This window comes from Pinus tabuliformis, chromosome X (genome assembly GCF_031772625.1).
Source record: "Pinus tabuliformis cultivar Carrire ecotype Pingquan chromosome X, CPIR1, whole genome shotgun sequence".
Classification (NCBI taxonomy): Eukaryota; Viridiplantae; Streptophyta; class Pinopsida; order Pinales; family Pinaceae; genus Pinus; species Pinus tabuliformis.
The window spans coordinates 624,616,110-624,633,990 of record NC_142308.1 but is presented as its reverse complement, the minus strand read 5'-3'; the positions used below and the strand labels follow the sequence as shown (position 1 = coordinate 624,633,990).

The following is a 17,881-nucleotide window of genomic DNA, read 5'->3' as shown; positions in this document are numbered from 1 at the left end:
GTGGCCAGTTAGCTGGCCACCGATTTTTTTTAATCCCAACCATCTCATTGCTCATGTTTTTTCCGAATTACATTCATGCAATCAGAGGAACGAGTTTTAGTCACGTACTTGGAAGTCGAATGTGGCTGCCGTGAGGTGCTGTGGCCTTTCATTTGCTGCATGCATTGGCTTCTGTGGTTGCATGAGGGCTTGGTGGCTGATTCATCGCTATTTTTTCTTGTGCAGGTATCCTCTAGCCGGATCCATGCTGTAGGAGCTGGCTTTACGTTCAAATCTGCACCCTCAAGCTGTTGCTGTTGAATTTTCACAGGACCAAAACGTGTTTTCGCCATTTCTCCCGAACGATATATCGCATCGATCTGAAACTTTCTGAGCATGTTCCTATCATCATTATGCACCTCCCATAGCAAAATTGCGATCAAGGGATGCACAGATTTCGAGAAAAATGGAAAATTTCTGAAGATTTCATAGATCAATTTCTCGGAAATCGTGCATCGGAATCGGCTGAAACTGATTGGGTAGGCTACTATCACCCATATGCATCTCCCCATGAAACAGGTTTTGAATTGGATGCATGGATATGGAGAAAATGCAAAAATGGCTGATGGTGATGGAGGCGGATTTATTGGAAACCGTGCACCGGAATGGGATGAAATTTCTCGGGCATGTGGCCATTGTCCCTATACAACTCCCCCTATAACAGTTTTGCAAATGGATTCATGGTTTTCAAGCTAGGGAAAAAAACAACTTCTGTTCTATGTATTTTTTCTTCAAAGCATTCTGCAAGTTTTTGCATGGAAAGAAAAACTGAGCTTGGGCTGTGATGCAGGCATGGAGATGATGGAGGAGGAGTTTGAAAATTGCAGGAGGACTTATGAACCCTTGAGGAAGCTCTCATGTTTGCCAAAATACCTTTTTCAAATCCATTTCTAGCTTCTTGTAGAAATCCTGTAATTTCTACAGGAACTTCCTGTAGAACACATAGTTTTGAGGAAAGAAGCACAATGAGATGGAAAAAATGATGGAGAAGGGTGAGGGATGGAAACATGGATGCTTGCAGGCCTCATGGACAGATTCTCGGCCTTCAGGTCCTCTTCAGAGATCAATTTTGGCTCGTTTGTAGGCTTCCTGTAGAAGACACAGTTTTGAGGAAAGAAGCACAATGAGATGGAAAAAATGATGGAGAAGGGTGAGGGATAGAAACATGGAAGCTTGCAGGCCTCATGGACAGATTCTCGACCTTCAGGTCCTCTTCAGAGATCAATTTTGGCTCGTTTGTAGGCTTCCTGTAGAAGACACGGAACTTCCTGTAGAAGACACAGAACTTCCTGTAGAAGGCACAAAACTTCCTTTGTCTTTTTTTTTTTTTGAGCGATCCTCCTGACCTGCAATGTCCTTCTTGCAACCTGCAATTATTAAATGGAAATTAGCTTTATTTTTCTTTTCTTTTGTTGTTTTTTTTTTTAAAACAACTAGGGCACCTCATGGAGGTTTTCACCATAATTGCCTGCCCAGGGCGCCTCTAAGGGAGGTTTTCACCCAGGGATCTTATTCCCTTTTTATTTTCTCTTCTTTCCAACCCATTGATCGCCTCATGGAGGTTTTCAATCAATGAGATAATCTAAGGCGCCTCCAAGGAGGTTTTCACCTTAGATTTTTATTTTCATCTTTTTTTCATTTTTTTCTTTTTCTTTTTTTCTTTTTTTTTCTACCCTACCCTACTTGAAAAACAAAATTCTTTTCAAGTATAAGAATACTTCCAATGGAGCCATGTGCACATCGAGATTAGAGACAAGATGATGTGGAGGCTTGAAATGCATGCTTTGACAGCTATCCGGATTTCAGAGACCAAATGATTTGACTTTGAAGGGATCAAACATAGCTGAAGAAGAGAGTACTGCTGCAACTTAGTGACCGTCTGAAACCATATTTCAATATAGCTCTGATATCCTTGGTCCTTTTGCTGATCTGGATCATGTTTCATGTCACCTTCTACCATGACTTTCTCATCTTCCTCTTTTTGCTGATCTTTCTCTTGAATACATGGAAGATTTGATGGTAACCATGAGGGAGCTTTCTTGATCTATGATTCTGATCTCTTCTCTTCATCAAGAGTAGCCCATGGTTCTTTGTTTCTTTCTTTTGAATCTTCTTTTGCCTTTGGTCCTTCAATGTTGTCAATATAATCTCTATTTTGCAATGCTCTTCCTGAGCTATGGTGAAGATCATCGAGCTCAAGAGGAGTCATTTGGACATGTTGTGCCTCAACATTGTAATTGGATTGAGCTACTCCATTGTATGGTGTTGGGAATGGTGGTACGGGTAGCTGAGTGGGGGTGTATATTTGAGATGGATGTGGATGGGGTTGTAGTTGGGCAAGTGGTGGAGGCAAATGAGCAGGAGGAGAGTTGTACTGGGGCATCCATCCCTGATGAGGTGCATTCCACTGAGGTTGTGGCTGAGCATAAGAGTGAAGCGAATGAGCAACTGGTTGGGCATAATATGGATCTGTGAAGGAACAAGGAGGAGGTGTGAACCAGGAAGGATGAGCAGGGGGGCCTCAAGAAGGCATGAAAGTGGCTTGATAGGGGTCATAATAGGTCTCGGATGTCCCTTGTAGTTCTTGCTGGTAAGATCTAGGTCCATGTGGCCTCCTTTGGTTCATATAATAGAGTGATTCAGTGGCTCCTTTGGCTCTCTGATATGCAGATTTAAGTCCAGGAAAGGAATGGCACTGATTGGTAGGATGGTATTCTTCACAGACGAAACACACTTCTAGGGAGTGCATTGGACATTCGTTCCTAGGATGCTTTCTAGTGCACCTGGGACAAAAGATGACCAAAGCCATCTCAGCTTCCTCTTGCTTCCTTTGGATCCGCAAGGTATCCAGTTGCATGGCAAGAAACTGCCTCATATCACTCTTGAAATCTTCCATCTGATTTGCAAATTCATGTTTGGATAAGGTACTGCTCCCAACATTTATGCTTGTAGCCGTTTGCTCCAGAGGAATGTTTCCTTCTTCTTCTACCCTAGAGGTTCTTTAAATATGCCTTGATGTCGACCCAGGGGTTCTTCTTAGTCACAACCATTGAAGAAGAGAGAAGGTTGGCTGTGTGAAGCAATGGGGGGTGTTGTGAAAATATTTTTTTGACTTATCTCTACTCCTACCAGGCATGAAAGGAAATCTTTTTGGTTGATTGTTGTTTTTTTTTCTACTTCTACCTGTAAAACTGAAATAGATTGAACTGCAACTAAATATCTTGCTGAAATGAAAATGCAGAATTGAAATGAAAGCAAGAAAGGACTAATCTATTTTGCTCAAATGAAATTGCAGGAATGAAAGGCTAGTCTACGCTTGCAGAATTGAAAGGCTAATCTACGCTTGCAGAAGTGAAATTGCGGAATTGAAATGCTAATCTATGAAAGAAGGAAATGTTAATCTACTTTTGCAGAAATGAAATTGCGGAATGGAAATGAAATAAACTACTTAGCAGAAGGTTGTAGTGGAAAATAGAAGAAAAGCAGCAATCACCAATACTCTGACGATTCCCCGACAACGGCACCAAAAAGATGGTGGTGAGCCCCAGTATTGCAGCAATAATGCTACAACTCCTGGAACTCCCTTCTTTAATTTTATCAACCCGGTAGTTTGTAACAAACTTGGAAGTGACGATGTTGTATGCACAAGTACTAGCTCTTGCCGCAGTTGTCACTTGATCAGCTGGCACAAGTCCGCTAGGAGCTTATACCAACTTCTATGAGCTCTCAGAAGAATCTTTTTAACTGATGGATGAAAGCTAACTCAAAGGAGGCTAATCTACTTGCAGAAAGAAACTGAAAGCGGAAAGGAAGTGCAAACCCTAATTCTACCAGCTAGTCCTACTGATGCAAAGGAGAGAATGCAAACTACTTAAAGAGATGCCATTACTTCTATGAAGGTAAAATACATGTGTATAGACTACCTCTATCAGAAGAAAACATATTTTTGTATTTTTGATTGAGTCGACAGTTTCATCATGCATATGCTTTCACTGTTCTTTGACTGTGCAGGGGTGGATCAAGGAGGAGAAATGCTTGGAAGAGGTCAGGAAGGTTCAGAGAGGGCCTAAGGAGTCCCTAACACACTTCCAGAGAATTTTACAAAGTTTGGCTATCAAGAAACCTCACTTGTGAGCTTCTACAGGAAGTCTGCAGGGGTTCTACAGGATGTTCAAGAATTTCTACAGGATGTTCAGAAATTTCTACAGGATGTTTAAAAATTGGATTTTGGAGGATGGGTGAGCGAGGGAAGGTGCATGAATGGATAGGGAGGTAGGATCGGGGCCTGGATTGACCCAGGGACTGGTGGATGGAGTGGTGAGAGGGTGTAGAAGGCTGACTTGGCTTAAAGAAGGCTAAGACAATGATGGAGCAAGAAGGTAGGGTTATGTGGGCAAAAGGATAGGTGTGAGATGAGGAACCTAGCTAGGAGATGGAACAGCTGGCTCTGATGAAGCTTAGGCGGATGAGAGAGTGGTAGAGATTCCCTGCACAGTGTACATTTAACCGAATCAACAACGTCTTCCAAATAATCAAAGTCCTAGCTAATCTAATCTAACTGTCAATAAAACGAATGAACAATAGCTTCATTTGGAAAGAAAACCATGTACATCAATCATGCAAAGAAACATTTCAGAGATCTGAACCCATAACTAACTTCTGCAAATGAAAACAGTACACTAAGGATTGCATGGTCAGGCAAACTAGTGTTTTTGTTGGGGCAGCACTGTTTCTTCAATTCCAGCCCCTGGTCCAATAAGGATGAGGTGAAACTGAGAGTGTGTTGACCCTTTTCTTGGAGTTTTTTCCTGTTATTATCCTACCAACTAAATTTGAACATGAAAAGCTACTTTAACCATAAAAAGCAATCTAAATAACAAAGCAAGATTTAAGTCTAAAATAGCATATTTTATTCTAAGAATGCAGCAAAAACATATAAAGATAAACATAGGAGGTATTGGGCACTTGAGATGGGCCCAACGCCAAGAGATACAGCCTCCTAAGAGAGATTTAGAGCTGGTCCAAAGCTGGATTCATCTTTATTGAGCAAGAAAAGAAGAGTTACATCGAGAACTGTCCAGAAGGGAAAGCTTGAAAATGTGCTGAAATGCAAAGCTAATCTACTGACTAAAATCGAACTACAAACTAGCTAACTTCTGCCTACAAAGTAACTAACTACTGGCTAACAAAAATGAGGCCCTAAGCCTTCTTATTTGTACAAATTGAGGACCCCAACAGCCCTCCTAAACTTTAGGAACTCGGCTGCCAAAACTTGTAGTTAACAGCACTTTTACTAGCACTTGCTCGGCTGCCCTTGTGATAATTGATTTGGTGGCCCTTGAACTCCGAGTTGATGGTGGAGAATTCGAGGTAAGGGCCCATAAATGAAGGGGACACCTTTCTACAAATCCTCTCCCTTGTTCTCCCACGAATTTGGTTGCCAAGTGCTCATTAACACCTTTGATTTTGTCTCCAAATTGACCAAAAAGACTACACAAAGCACACATTAGACTTGTTGGCATAATGACTAACCCAATTCACTCTATTAGCATAAATATAATCAAAAACATGCAATAAACTAATGAGAATGATGGATTAATTCGAATTAGGAGGTTGAATGAGACCATATAATTATCCATTTTTGGGGCTCATCATCACCCCCCTACTGAAAGTGTTGCTCATCCTCTCAGCAACTGATCTATCTCCTCATCTTTGATGGCCCTGCTGGCCTACCTGTCATGCCAGGCTTCTGAAGTGATGTCCTCTTCTCGGTCATGAAACCATGTTTTTCTCTCTGCTTCTTCCCACTGCCTCCTCCTTTTCCTAGAGAATTCTCAACTTTGGTATGATTGTGCAAGTATATTCAATCAGACGGTGGCAATGGTCGTGAAAGGAGATGAAACCAGTGGAGGATGGAAGAAAAGAGTGGTTGCATGCCTCCTCAACAGACTTCAAGCTTCAAATCCCTCTCCATAATTGATTTTGGCCTGCCCAAAGGCTCTACAGTATGTTTCTGGTAGAAATACAGAACTTCCTGTAGAAAGTCCTGTAGCTTCCTGTAGAAGGTTGAACCATGACTAGATTGTGTCCGAACCCTGAAGAAATGAGTGTTCATGGAGGGGATGGATGTGAGGATGACTGGGAACTTTGTAGGGACCCTTCTGCTTGTGTTGGGAGGCCCCCTTTCCGCATTGTGTTCCTGCAACCTGCAACAACTTCCAAGGATTAAACTTGTTTTTTTTTTTCTCTCTGTTTCTTCCTTCTTTTTCTTTCTTGCTTTTCCTCTTGCTTTTCCTGTGACTTTTCCTGTGATGGATTGCCCTAGGTTTTCTTTCCCTTAGCTTCCTTACCCTTAGTTTTCTTCTCTGCCTCAATATCTTGCTTCCTCACGCTCTGTTTTGGCTTGTGCACTTATCAGAATGGGAATTATGTATATGGTTTCCTCCCCAGAACGTGGAGGACAGTGTCCCTCAAGTGTTTGTTCTTTGCAAACCATTCAACCAGTCCTGTCATGTTTTTTACTCTATCGAGTCTTTCCATAGAAAAGATAATGGGCTTTTTATGGTCATCCAAAATACACAAGTGTTCAGCTGTCTGTTCAGGATTGAACAAGAGTTCCTCAATTGAACCATGTAAAGCAGTAAGACAATGTTGCTTCTTTGTATAAGGGAAATAAATCTGCATGTCTGCTCCAGGAGAAACAATGTTGAATTTGGGATCAAAAACATCAATTCCATGAACCACATGATAAAGACCAGGAAGGGTGAAAGCAGTGTGGCTCTCATACTGTCCAACAGTATCCTTGCTTCCAGCAATCTCTTGATATGTGCTAGTGATAATAAAATCTGCATGATTCATTGCAATTAGATCTGCAGTACACTAGCAAGAGAAATGGTATTTTCCTTCATAATTTTTTCCAGTATATGTTTGAATCTGGGTATTTGGTCTTCAAAGCATGGGTTATGTTGCACTGAGTGATTCCTTGTCTATGCGAAATCAGAGATGCAACTAAATTTCCATCACTGTAATTGCCAATGATCAAGTCAGGTTGACCTTTTAGCTCTGTCGTTACTTCATTTAATACATCCTCTGAAAATCTCTCCAAGTAAGGCAACACATCAAAGCGAGAAACCCATTTCTGCAGAACTCCTTTTTTCTGTTCTAAAGGGTACCCAGAGTATCCTTGAATTTTGTGTTCCACCAATTCTTTCAATTCGTTGATTGCATGGAAGAGTGTTTTTTCCAAGCCCACCTCTCTCAGAACTCCAAACTCGATGAAGAAAAGTCTGGGCTTCTCTGCTCCAGAATGCTGTGCCATACTTCCTGTAGAAGACCCCCCCGTTTCCTATAGACTGTTATTCTACCTTTGAGCGAGCCCTATATGCGGGAGAATTTTGAAAACAGGTAGAAAAACTCAGTGGAGGACGATAGGTTAACCGATTGTGCACACTTCAGTTGAGGATGTGGAAAGTGCAGATGAACAGCAGTTCGTGAGTTTCAGCCGAGCCATCTTTAGTTGCTGCATGATTTGTGGTGAGGTGGAAAAAACATGTGCTAGCCATGCAGACAGAAGTGTTGTCACGAATCATCATGTTTCCTACCTATGATCATTCCATCAATCATGTTGAAGGTCAAACAGTCACCATTACTTGTTTCCCAATTTCCTCTTGAGATGGCTGAGCGCACGTGTCTTATTCACCCACCGAGCATTGTTGAACTGGATGAGGGTGGCCAGTTAGCTGGCCACCGATTTTTTTTAATCCCAACCATCTCATTGCTCATGTTTTTTCCGAATTACATTCATGCAATCAGAGGAATGAGTTTTAGTCACGTACTTGGAAGTCGAATGTGGCTGCCGTGAGGTGCTGTGGCCTTTCATTTGCTGCATGCATTGGCTTCTGTGGTTGCATGAGGGCTTGGTGGCTGATTCATGGCTATTTTTTCTTGTGCAGGTATCCTCTAGCCGGATCCATGCTGTAGGAGCTGGCTTTACGTTCAAATCTGCACCCTCAAGCTGTTGCTGTTGAATTTTCACAGGACCAAAACGTGTTTTCGCCATTTCTCCCGAACGATATATCGGATCGATCTGAAACTTTCTGAGCATGTTCCTATCATCATTCTGCACCTCCCATAGCAAAATTGCGATCAAGGGATGCACAGATTTCGAGAAAAATGGAAAATTTCTGAAGATTTCATAGATCAATTTCTCGGAAATCGTGCATCGGAATCGGCTGAAACTGATTGGGTAGGCTACTATCACCCATATGCATCTCCCCATGAAACAGGTTTTGAATTGGATGCATGGATATGGAGAAAATGAAAAAATGGCTGATGGTGATGGAGGCGGATTTATTGGAAACCGTGCACCGGAATGGGCTGAAATTTCTCGGGCATGTGGCCATTGTCCCTATACAACTCCCCCTATAACAGTTTTACAAATGGATTCATGGTTTTCAAGCTAGGGAAAAAAACAACTTCTGTTCTATGTATTTTTTCTTCAAAGCATTCTGCAAGTTTTTGCATGGAAAGAAAAACTGCGCTTGGGCTGTGATGCAGGCATGGAGATGATGGAGGAGGAGTTTGAAAATTGCAGGAGGACTTATGACCCCTTGAGGAAGCTCTCATGTTTGCCAAAATACCTTTTTCAAATCCATTTCTAGCTTCTTGTAGAAATCCTGTAATTTCTACAGGAACTTCCTGTAGAACACATAGTTCTGAGGAAAGAAGCACAATGAGATGGAAAAAATGGTGGAGAAGGGTGAGGGATGGAAACATGGATGCTTGCAGGCCTCATGGATAGATTCTCGGCCTTCAGGTCCTCTTCAGAGATCAATTTTGGCTCGTTTGTAGGCTTCCTGTAGAAGACACAGTTTTGAGGAAAGAAGCACAATGAGATGGAAAAAATGATGGAGAAGGGTGAGGGATGGAAACATGGAAGCTTGCAGGCCTCATGGACAGATTCTCGACCTTCAGGTCCTCTTGAGAGATCAATTTTGGCTTGTTTGTAGGCTTCCTGTAGAAGACACAGAACTTCCTGTAGAAGGCACAGAACTTCCTTTGTCTTTTTTTTTTGAGTGATCCTCCTGACCTGCAATGTCCTTCTTGCAACCTGCAATTATTAAATGGAAATTAGATTTATTTTTCTTTTCTTTTGCTCTTTTTTTTTAAAAACAACTAGGGCGCCTCATGGAGGTTTTCACCCCAATTACATGCCCTGGGCGCCTCCAAGGGAGGTTTTCACCCAGGGATCTTATTCCATTTTTATTTTCTCTTCTTTCCAACCCATTGACCACCTCATGGAGGTTTTCAATCAATGAGCCAATCTAAGGCGCCTCCAAGGAGGTTTTCACCTTAGATTTTTATTTTCATCCTATTTTCATTTTTTTCTTTTTCTTTTTTTCTTTTTTTTTCTACCCTAACCTACTTGAAAAACAAAATTCTTTTCAAGTATAAGTATACTTCCAATGGAGCCATGTGCACATCGAGATTAGAGACAAGATGAGGTAGAGGCTTGAAATGCATGCTTTGACAGCTATCCAGATTTTAGAGACCAAATGATTTGACTTTGAAGGGATCAAAGATAGCTGAAGAAGAGAGTATTGCTACAACTTAGTGACCGTCTGAAACCATATTTCAATATAGCTCTGATATCCTTGGTCCTTTCGCTGATCTGGATCATGTTTCATGTCACCTTCTACCATGACTTTCCCATCTTCCTCTTTTTGCTGATCTTTCTCTTGAATACATGGAAGATTTGATGGTAACCATGAGGGAGCTTTCTTGATCTCTGATTCTGATCTCTTCTCTTCATCAAGAGCAGCCCATGGTTCTTTGATCCTTTCTTTTGAATCTTCTTTTGCCTTTGGTCCTTCAATGTTGTCAATATAATCTCTATTTTGCAATACTCTTCCTGAGCTATGGTGAAGATCATCGAGCTCAAGAGGAGTCATTTGGACATGTTGTGCCTCAACATTGTAATTGGATTGAGCTACTCCATTGTATGGTGTTGGGAATGGTGGTACGGGTAGCTGGGTGGGGGTGTATATTTGAGATGGATGTGGATGGGGTTGTAGTTGGGCAGGTGGTGGAGGAAAATGAGCAGGAGGAGAGTTGTACTGGGACATCCACCCCTGATGAGGTGCATTCCACTGAGGCTATGGCTGAGCATAAGAGTGAAGCGAATGAGCAACTAGTTGGGCATAATATGGATCTATGAAGGAACAAGGAGGAGGTGTGAACCAGGAAGGATGAGCAGGGGGACCCCAAGAAGGCATGAAAGTGGCTTGATAGGGGTCATAATAGGTCTCGGATGTCCCTTGCAATTCCTGCTGGTAAGATCTAGGTCCATGTGGCCTCCTTTGGTTCATATAATAGAGTGATTCAGTGGCTCCTTTGGCTCTCTGATACGCAGCTTTAAGTCCACACAAGGAAGGGCACTGATTCGTAGGATGGTATTCTTCACAGACGAAACACACTTCTAGGGAGTGCATTGGACATTCGTTCCTAGGATGCTTTCTAGTGCACCTGGGACAAAAGATGACCAAAGCCCTCTCAGCTTCCTCTTGCTTCCTTGGGATCCGCAAGGTATCGAGTTGCATGGTAAGAAATTGCCTCATATCACTCTTGAAATCTTCCATCTGATTTGCAAATTCATGTTTGGATAAGGTATTGCTCCCAACATTTCTGCTTGTAGCCATTTGCTCCAAAGGAATGTTTCCTTCTTCTTCTACCCTAGACGTTCTCTAAATATGCTTTGATGTCGACCCAGGGGTTCTTCTTAGTCACAGCCATCGAAGAAGAGAGAAGGTTGGCTGTGTGAAGTAATGGGGGGTGTTGTGAAAATATTTTTCTGACTTATCTCTACTCCTACCAGGCATGAAAGGAAATCTTTTTGGTTGATTGTTGTTTTTTTTTCTACTTCTACCTGCAAAACTGAAATAGATTGAAGTGCAACTAACTATCTTGCTGAAATGAAAATGCGGAATTGAAATGAAAGCAGGAAAGGACTAATCTATTTTGCTCAAATGAAATTGCAGGAATGAAAGGCTAGTCTACGCTTGCAGAATTGAAAGGCTAATCTACGCTTGCAGAAGTGAAATTGCAGAATTGAAATGCTAATCTATGAAAGAAGGAAATGTTAATCTACTTTTGCAGAAATGAAATTGCGGAATGGAAATGAAATAAACTACTTAGCAGAAGGTTGTAGTGGAAAATAGAAGAAAAGCAGCAATCACCAATACTCTGACGCTTCCCCGGCAACGGCACCAAAAATATGGTGGTGAGCCCCAATATAACTCCCTTCTTTAATTTTATCAACCTGGTAGTTCATAACAAACTTGGAAGCGACGGTGCTGTATGCACAAGTACTAGCTCTTGCCGCAGCTGTCACTTGATCAGCTGGCACAAGTCTGCTAGGAGCTTAAGCCAACTTCTATGAGCTCTCAGAAGAAGCTTTTTAACTGATGGATGAAAGCTAACTCAAAGGAGGCTAATCTACTTGCAGAAAGAAACTGAAAGCGGAAAGGAAATGCAAATCCTAGCAAACCCTATTTCTACCAGCTAGTCCTACTGATGCAAAGGAGAGAATGCAAACTACTGAAAGAGATTCCATTACTTCTATGAAGGTAAAATACATGTGTCTAGACTACCTTTATCTGAAGAAAACATATTTTTGTATTTTTGATTGAGTCGACAGTTTCATCATGCATATGCTTTCACTGTTCTTTGACTGTGCAGGGGTGGATCAAGGAGAAGAAATGCTTGAAAGAGGTCGGGAAGGTTTAGAGAGGGTCTAAGGAGTCCCTAACACCCTTCCAGAGAGTTTTTCAAAGTTTGGCTATCAAGAAACCTCATTTGTGAGCTTCTACAGGAAGTCTGCAGGGGTTCTACATGATGTTCAGGAATTTCTACAGGATGTTCAGAAATTTCTACAAGATGTTTAAAAATTGGATTTTGGAGGATGGGTGAGTGAGGGAAGGTGCATGAATGGATAGGGAGGTAGGATAGGGGCCTGGAGTGACCTAGGGACTGGTGGATGGAGTGGTGAGAGGGTGTAGAAGGCTGACTTGGCTTAAAGAAGGCTAAGACAATGATGGAGCAAGAAGGTAGGGTTACGTGGGCAAAAGGACAGGTGTGAGACGAGGAACCTAGCTAGGAGATGGAACAGCTGGCTCTGATGAAGCTTAGGTGGATGAGAGAGTGGTAGAGATGCCCTGCACAGTGTACATTTAACCGAATCAACAACGTCTTCCAAATAATCAAAGTCCTAGCTAATCTAATCTAACTGTCAATAAAACGAATGAACAACAGCTTTATTTGGAAAGAAAACCATGTACATCATATTGCAATGAAACATTTTAGAGATATGAACCCATAACTAACTTCTGCAAATGAAAACAGTACACTAAGGATTGCATGGTCAAGCAAACTAGTGTTTTTGTTGGGGCAGCACTGTTTCTTCAATTCCAGCCCCTGATCCAATAAGGATGAGGTGAAACTGAGAGTGTTGTTGACCCTTTTCTTGGATTTTTTTCCTGTTATTATCCTACCAACTAAATCTGAACATGAAAAGCTACTTTAACCATCAAAAGCAATCTAAATAACAAAGCAAGATTTAAATCTAAATAGCAGATTTTATTCTAAGAATGCGGCAAAAACACATAAAGATAAACATAGGAGGTACTGGGCACTTGAGATGGGCCCAACCCCAAGAGATACAGCCTCCTAAGAGAGATTTAGAGTTGGTGCAAAGCTGGATTCATCTTTATTGAGCAAGAAAAGAAGAGTTACATCGAAAACTGTCCACAAGGGAAAGCTTGAAAATGTGCTGAAATGCAAAGCTAATCTACTGACTAAAATCGAACTACAAACTAGCTAACTTCTGCCTACAAAGTGACTAACTACTGGCTAACCAAAATGAGGCCCTAAGCCTTCTTATTTATACAAATTGAGGACCCCAACAGCCCTCCTAAACTTTAGGAACTCGGCTGCCAAAACTTGTAGTTAACAGCACTTTTACTAGCACTTGCTCGGCTGCCCTTGTGATAATTGATTTGGTGGCCCTTGAACTCCGAGCTGATGGTGGAGAATTCGAGGTAAGGGCCCATAAATGAAGGGGACACCTTCCTACAAATCCTCTCCCTTGTTCTCCCACGAATTTGGCTGCCAAGTGCTCATTAACACCTTTGATTTTGTCTCCAAATTGACCAAAAAGACTACACAAAGCACACATTAGACTTGTTGGCATAATGACTAACCCAGTTCACTCTATTAGCATAAATATAATAAAAAATACGCAATAAACTAATGAGAATGATGGATTAAGTCGAATTAGGAAGTTGAATGAGCCCATATAATTATCTATTTTTGGGACTCATCACAGATCAACATCGCAGCGAAAGAAGTTTTGATGTATGTGATTGGTATTCCTACGGCTACAACCATATAAACAAATGTCCCTCAAGCAAGCTAAGAAGGATAATAAATTATCACCAAAGTATTATGGTCCGTACAAGGTGTTGCAAAAGATTGGTACTATGGCATACAAATTGGAGCTTCTTGCAGCTTCTCGAGTGCACCCAATTTTCCCGTTTCATGTTTAAAGAAGGTTATAGGCGACAAGCTCCCAGTTCAAACAATATTGCCAGAACTTGATGAGGAAGGAAAAATTATATTGGAACCGAAAGTAGTCATAGAAACAAGAACTCGACAGCTACGAAATCGATCAATTTCGGAGTATCTCATCAAGTGAAAGAACTTATCCGCTGAAGATTCCACGAGGATGACAATTTTATACAGAAGCATCCAAAACTACTCAAGCGTTGAGGACAACACTTTTTTGAAGGAGAGGGGCATGTTAGGTCCCTATAATACTAGTGATTACCCCATTACTATTGTAGTTGTATCCCTTATTAATATTGTTGTTTCCCTATTGTCCCCATATTGTTATTATTGTGCCCCATAGAATCCCTTTATTGTTATTTTTGTGCCTTTATATTATTATTGTTAGGTCGGCTGGGTTATATTGTAACTCCTTAGACTCCTATATAGAGAAAGGAGGTTTTGTCATTTGAATCATCAAGGAATCATTCATTTGTGTAATGTAAAGGAGGTTGCCCCCTCGAAGAGGCTGAATTCTGAGGCGTTGATCTATCTTTTCTATCTTTTTGTGAGTTGGTTTCATAACATCTTTTTATTGATGAGGCCTCTAATTTATTCAATTTTCCATTAGTTTCCTTCATTTTCCTCCTCGCATGAAACCTGTGACCTTTCACCTTCCTTTTCTCCTAATTTCCATTATTTTCATAAATAATGTGCCAAAAAATACTCATTTGCCTTTCCAAAGCCTTAGCCATTGCCTTTGCCAATTTCCCCTTAGCCATAAAACACAACAAGTGATGCCCACTAGGATAGTTTGCCCAACATTCAACTTGGAATAAGTGTCCCTTGCCCATGGTCTTATTTTACCTTTATTAACTTTTATTACATGAACTTTTAACTCAGGGTTGTTACACCAAGAATGTGGGCACACTCATGCACAAGTGAAAGTTGAAAGTTTTGCAACATAGTACAAGGAACTCACTCAAAAACTTGTTCGAGAGAGTAAGGTTAAGTGAGAACTGGATAACCTTAGACGCACCCTCACATACATAGAAGTATTATCTAAAGTGTCTAACTGGGTTCCTAATGTTGGGCACACTTGTGGGTGTTCAACTAATACATGTATACGATGAACATATTTTGGCACCTCAATTTCCTTCTTGGCATTCTCCTCTATTTGAATCACATGCAATGTAAATTGATAACTCTAGATTGAAGGTTGGAACTTGGGTCATATTGAGAGACATATGGGCATTCCTCCTAAACTGGGATGCTCTCATAGCAACAATAAGGAGCCCACTCTAGTTGAAGCTACAGATTCAGATAAATCCTCTTGATTGTCTCTTGATTCCCTATCATTATTTCTCTATGATTTATGTTTGTATCTCTCAATATACAAAAAAACCCATTAGGCCCTGTTTTTAGATCGTTTTTTGTTTTTGAATCTACAAGTAGAAGCTTGTCTTTTGCGTTTTTGAAAAGGTTAAAATTATGGGTTTGGTATGGTCTTTGCAAAGATTGACCTACCCATAATTTAATGACTTTACATGTACTCCTTGTTTTCAGCGAATACAAAATATTTACTCAAAAAAAAACATATGGTAAAATTAATAATATTTTCGAATTATAATTCAAAAATATGAATTTAAATTCACTTAAATCAATTATTTTGTTTTTTTTTTTAAACATTATCTAATATCACTTAACAACATTTTCCCATACTAAAATGTAGAAAGTTTCTCAACACAATATAAAAAAATATTGGTATTCTCTAAATATAAAAATACAAAATCATTTAAACAATTATATATTAACATTATTGTAATTTTTCATAATCAAAACAAGGTTTCTATCCAAGAAACTTACTATAAGAATTGAAATGTGATGAGAATTTTGAAAAAGAAGGCACCTTCATACCAAAGGGGCCTACTGTTTTTTTATTTTTATTTTTTTTGGATGTGGTTCATGAACCTTGAAGATCAGTGACTGTTGAAGGCACCTGGATAGCGAGGGGGCTTGTTCCTCTTTTTTTTTCTTTTTTTTTTAAATGTGGTTCATGAACCTCAAAGATCAATGATCGTTAACTTCACAGAATATTTGTACTAGGAAGCTCCACCCGAAGGGATCACTTCCTCCCATCTCAACCATTAAACCTAACCCCGAGAGTGTCGATAGAATTGAATTTGTGACATCTCAATAGAAAATTTGCTTTAATGACGGACACTTGACCAATTGAGCTAGCCCTCAAGGTTGAATATTAAAGGGGCCTATATTATTTGGCTTCTTACCTTTTTCCTTGTATGATTTTTGGCAATCCTTAATAATCTTCTATTTTTTTTCTTTTTTTGTGGGGTAAATGTTTTATTTCCTTCTACACTGGAATGTACATAAAAAAGTTGAGTATCTTAGGTTGATCTTTCGCTAGGAAGCCCATACCATAACCAAAATTGCACTCTTCATAGAGAGGCATAAGATATCAAAATGTTTAAAAAGATTGAAATACTAAGATGTAAACTAAGAACCATCCTAGATCATCCAGCATGATAGACTATAAGATCAAAATTCAAAATAAGCAGGGGCATGACATAGACTAAGTAGATGGATCAGAATCAGTGACGAAGGAGGGGTGCCCAAATGTTACTTGATGTGATCCAAGTGTTGATCTAGGTCATCAGATGACAATGGAGGTGTTTAGAGTGGAAGATGTCATCTCTATGCTCAAATCGATCCATCAAAATGCGGCCAAGGAGAAACTTCAAGTGCCAGTATAAGTCAATAGTATACATGTATTGGTTGAAGTGACCTAGTGTATGGCCCACGTCTGGCACCTAGTCAAACAAAACCTCAATATTTGAAACTCGTTGCCATGTTGAGGCTCCCTCACGTTCCACGTGAAAAATCTTTTCCTGAAAGGGGCCTGGAGTAAGGTCCCAAAACTTGGCAGTTGTTTCTTCTAGGCAGTGGTGGATACAAGCGACCCCGAGAAGCTTGCTCTTGATAATACGCCACCCCTTGGCGGACACGTGCACGCTGACAGGGCATGGGGAAAGCCACGAAAAAAAGACAATACCAAAAAGACAAAAGGAGAGGGGAATAGGCTGGTGGCCATAAGGGAGAGGCCACGCGGGGAGGGGTAAGGAGCAGATGGTAGGCAGTTAGATAAAGATGAGGATTTAGGGAGGCAAGGGGATAACAACAAACCATGGAGAGGGATAGCAATAGGACGAAGGGAAAGGTCGAGATCGACCAGAGGAGTAAACCGAAGGACATGCGAGTCTATAGGAGGCGATTCAGGTAATACAATTAAGACCATAGGAGTTAAATGAAAGTTATAGGAGCAACACTCAGCTGAAAGGGAGGCATAAAGAAAGTCCAAAAGAGCATACTCATAAAAGAAAACATGACCATTGAGGGATTTTAAACGCAAGAAAACGTAGATTCCCACCAAGGATATCTAATGCCCATAAAAAAATTCCATGGCCTTGCTCTGAAAATTTGCTTCAAATGTCACCGCATGCACTACAATTTGAGTTGGAGAAGGAAACAATGACACCAAATCAATATAATAGGGAACCGAATGCACGACGCCTTTGAGTCTCCAACGGGGGGAAGAAAAATTTCCAATTTTGGAATGGATACTAAGATTTAGAAACAAAAGGACTCGACCTAGTCAAAGCTCACATAAGTGGGTCAATCAGTGCCCATAGAGTGAATTGCATAGGTACTCAGAGGGGGCGACAGACAGAGCAAGCCAAAACCCAGACCATCTGAGTGGGAATAATAATGTTGGGAGGAAGGGAATGAATAACATGAGAATGTAATTAGATTTCACACAAGCCAAACCCTGGCAGGCCTTACTGGAAACCAATATTCAATGCTAGTGGCACAATTCATAATGGTTCAGGTGGCCAATGATCCGCTCGTATGAGGCATCCTCAAGCAAGGTGTTAATAAAACATGGTTATGTGGGTGTATTGCCACATCCCCTAACCACTTGGCTTGGTGGGGCGATGGCAACCTGCCCTCCCTTCCAACTCCCTTTTTGCAATATCATCACCTCATCTATGAGGTAATACTTACTAATCTTACCTAAATGTTTTGGTTGAGATGTTTCCAAATACCCATACATATAACATGATATGCATATTGTGGTAGCACAAGCTTAACTAGGAGAGAAAATGAGAGAAAATGTTTTTTTTTTACCATGGTGGATTAGTAACTCATTGGAGTGATTTGGGCTATG

At 40.7% G+C, this 17,881-nt stretch overlaps 1 pseudogene; it reads right to left on the bottom strand.

The window, feature by feature from the left end:
* Window positions 1–6,465: 6,465 nt before the first annotated feature.
* On the bottom strand, window positions 6,466–6,897 carry LOC149141558 (sucrose synthase 4 pseudogene; annotated as a pseudogene).
* Window positions 6,898–17,881: the final 10,984 nt, after the last annotated feature.